The 4,003-nt window shown below is 40.9% G+C and overlaps 1 non-coding gene across 1 annotated transcript; it reads left to right on the forward strand.

The window, feature by feature from the left end:
- Positions 1-2,885: 2,885 nt before the first annotated feature.
- Positions 2,886-2,957, forward strand: TRNAA-AGC (transfer RNA alanine (anticodon AGC)). The gene has a single exon. It is a non-coding gene; the product is annotated as a tRNA-Ala (tRNA).
- Positions 2,958-4,003: the final 1,046 nt, after the last annotated feature.

Below are 4,003 nucleotides of genomic sequence, written 5' to 3' on the forward strand. Positions count from 1 at the left end.
TAGAGGATTAAGTGTACGCTATAGAACATTACTCTGTGCAGAGTGTGGAACTGAAAGCGGGCCCTGTCAATACTGGTTGTAATGGTGCTGTTGGGTCTCCTCAGAGGGAGCTGCAAACTGGAGGGACAGAGGCAAGTCTCCACTATTGGTCTTAAGGGTAGGTTAGTACTTCTCATTGCTTTGTCTGCCTGAAGGGCAGAAAAGAAAGAATAAAAAGTGAAAAAAGAGAACTCTCAACTAAATGTAGAAGCACTAAATCAGGGACTCGAGTCAAATGCAATTCTGAAGATAAAAACTTATGAAAAATTGTTCATTTAATATCCCACATAAAAAGATTCCCGTTGAACTTTGAGAATGCAAGAAACAATAATGAATTTCTCTTTTATTTCAAGGTTAATCTTGTTATCACTGTCAAATACTGTACCTTGGAAGGGAAATCTCTTCTGGAGATGAATCCCAGGCAGGAAGAGGAACCTCCCATGACTGAAATAACATCTCTCTGCACATTGTTTTTGTTTTTGAAAACTTTATATTGAAGTATAAAAAACATACAGTAATAAATGCAAACAAACGAAGACAAACAAAATGCAAACAAAAAACAGTAACAAACAAACAAAAATACAGAAAAGGTTCGCAAATTATGCTCGGTGATTTTTCATTAAGTGAACCCATGCATGTAACCAACATCCAGATGAAGAGACTGAACATTCCAAGCATCCCAGAAGCTCCTCTCCTGTTCTCTTCTAGCCACCACACACAAGAGGATAAATAACTTGACTTCTTATATCATACATTAATTTTGACAGTTTTTAAATTTCATACAAATAGAATTATACATTGTGTTGGTCTCTTTCACTCAATATTATATTTGTGATTTTTTCCCCTAACCATTGTTTGTTTTGCGACACATATATGGGGGTGGGGGTGGGGGTGGGGATCAGTTAGGAAAAAAACAAATTCTCATCCTGGTCATCATCTCCCTTGTGCACTTCTGTTGGCAGGAACCCCAATGTTGGGTGTTTATTTACTGGACATGAGGGCAGACTCCACCTAGGAGAGTGGGAACAAGAGAGAGGCTGAGAAAGTAAAGACTAACTCAAAAATGATGGGAATGTTGAAAACATACATAGGAGTCAATTTGAAGGGACTCCTATGGGCCAAATATGGGATTACTTATGCACCAAAATAATTAATTATTGTAATCAATTATAAACCATTGAAAAAATAGGAATCTATACAAATAATAAATTGATAAATGAAGAAAATAATGGGAGAAGGAAGCAGGAATTCTTGCCTAATAGCATGGCAAGCACTGACTGTAAATGTGGCAGGACGGCTGGAGTTGGAAAATCATTTTGCAGCTATCATAATAAAGATTGGTTCAGACAGTGAATGTTAAATCTTAGGGAAATTTTGATGAGGACCATATTTGCAGTCTTAAATTGTTGCCCCACAAACCGGGTGATGAAAATTAAGTTCACTAATGAGAGGCACATAGTCCTCACTTGTCTCCAGGTATTTGAGGAGCATACATCATGTGTAGTACTCCGGGGGGAAATGCCTAACCCTAATCTAGCCATGAGAAAACATCAGTCAAGCCCAAGTGAAAGACATTCTATTAAAAATAATAATAAAAGGAAAATGACAGTATTATTCAAATAGCATGTCAATGTTATAAAAGACAAAGAAAGACTGTGGAAATGTTCCAGATTAAAGAAAACTATATGCCATCTAAATGCAACACCTGACCTAGAGTAGATCCTGTACTCAAGGGGGAAATCGTTCACATTGCAGTGCAGACTGTAGATCAAATATTCTATCTATTTTTAATCCACTAAAATCCGCGACAGCACTGTGGTTATGTAGTCACGCCCTTAAGGGTAGATGAACACGGTGTGTGGCGTATTATTGCAACTTGCTCTCAAATGGGAGACAGAGGAAGCAAATGACAAAGCCAATGGGGTAATAAAATATTAATGATACCTAAGTCTGGGTAAAATCTATACAGGTATCTTTGGTATTGCTTTATTTTTTTCAACTTTTTTTTAAGTTTAAAATGGTTTCAGAGGGAGAGAGGTGGCACTAGAGGCTCCCAAGAAATCAACCGCTGCGAATTTGAATCGGGTTGAGCCAGCGGGTTAAAACCTGGGACGTTTTCCCTCGCCAAGTCACTCCAGGAACCAGTAATTCTTCATAGCTCTGGGGTTCCCTACGGATTGGTCGCAGAGAGACAGACCTGATCACCTTTGATCTAAACAACATCCCACTCCACCCTAGGCCACCAGCGTCGCGCAGCAGGGGACCGCCAGGGGTTTGCAGGAGGTAAATGTTCCTCCGGTCGCGAATCTGGCGACCTCCGTGACGCCTATCACCCAGGCTTGCGTTTCCAATTTGTCCTAACTGATCGATCCAGGACGTCGTGAACCCGCAGGGACGTTCCCTGCCACCATCACGAAACATTCGTGGTTTTGGGGGATTTCAGGAAATGGAGATAATTTGAGGGTCCAGTGGAAGCGGTGCTGGGTGCGTGAGCGGCAGCGCTGCAGGAGACAACCCCGTTCGACGCAACCTTTGGTCCCTTCCACAAAGATACCCTCTCAGGGAGTACCCGGGCCGCCCAGCTCCCTGCTGCAGCCTCCCGGGGCTTTACGCGTAGAAAGAGCAGGAAATGAAGCCGGGAACCCGAGAGAGACAACGGATGTCTCTTTTCAGCCGCCTTCCTTGGCAATCTCATGCTGTTGCTTACTTCTGAGGCAGCTTCGCAGTCAGCTTCACAAATGGGGACGTTTACAATTATATCTTCTCTGTAGTTTACTAAATCTTTAAAAGGCAAGAAATAAGGATTATAAATCTCGAAAGAAATCCAAAGTAAAGCGTTTGCAGTTGGGGGTGTAGCTCAGTGGTAGAGCGCGTGCTTAGCATGTACGAGGTCCTGGGTTCAATCCCCGGCACCTCCACCAGTTTTGAAAGGCTGCATTTGCGATGGAAGCGCTTTTCCCTTCATTTCAACCTTAAACCTCTGGTGTCTTCTTTCGTTCAGTTTTCTGCCTGTCCGTACTACCTTCGTTGGTACCCAAATTACTCCCCAAGAGCATTGCCACAACCAGAAATGTCTTGGATCAAACGGAACAAGCACTTGAACTAGTTGATCTGCCTGATTTCTTTGGATTCCATGCCAAAAACAGAAAAGAAGGAAACAAGATAAAAACAACATCCACAGTTACAATTGCTCTCTTTTGAATTCTGAAGAGTTTATGGAGCAAAGAACACACTGGAGGTGGAATAGCAGAACAAAGTCTTACTGATTTCTTCCGTATGAGAATCCCACCACCCCACACTTTATGTTTTTTTGAATCACCGAATATGGAAGCAATGTGCCCCAGTTCTAACTGTAGGGTTGTATGCATAGGAGGGACAATAAAGTGCTGTCTATAATAGTATGTGATGCCTTCCAAACATAAACTGAATGATACAGATTGTATGAAGATTCGCTGGCTCTGTGAATCCAGACCACTGCCACCTTGCTGAGAAAACCCATTTGCAGTGTAAGAAACCAAGCATCTAAATCTCTCTTCAACAATATTTCAATCAGAGACTTCAGTCAAGATGGCAGAGTACCTAAACGTTATGCCCGCCTCCTCCCATGATCACACCAGAAAGAGAAATTAAGCAATCAATCCCATTTACAATTGCATCAAAAATAATCAAATATCTAGGAACATATTTAACCAAGGAGGTAAAAGACCTGTACTTGGAAAAATATAATAATTGATGAAAGCAATTGAAGAAGACACAAATAAATGGAAGGATACACTGTGTTCATGGATAGGAAGGTGTTAACATTGTTAAAATGTCCATACTACCAAAGCAATCTGCAGATCCAATGCAACCCCTATGAAAATACCAATGGCATTTTTCACATTCATATATTAGAAAAAAATAATCCTAAAATTTATGTGGAACCACAAAAAATCCCAAATAGGCAAATAATCTTAAAAAAGAG

This window comes from Rhinolophus ferrumequinum, chromosome 3 (genome assembly GCF_004115265.2).
Source record: "Rhinolophus ferrumequinum isolate MPI-CBG mRhiFer1 chromosome 3, mRhiFer1_v1.p, whole genome shotgun sequence".
NCBI classification, from domain to species: Eukaryota; Metazoa; Chordata; class Mammalia; order Chiroptera; family Rhinolophidae; genus Rhinolophus; species Rhinolophus ferrumequinum.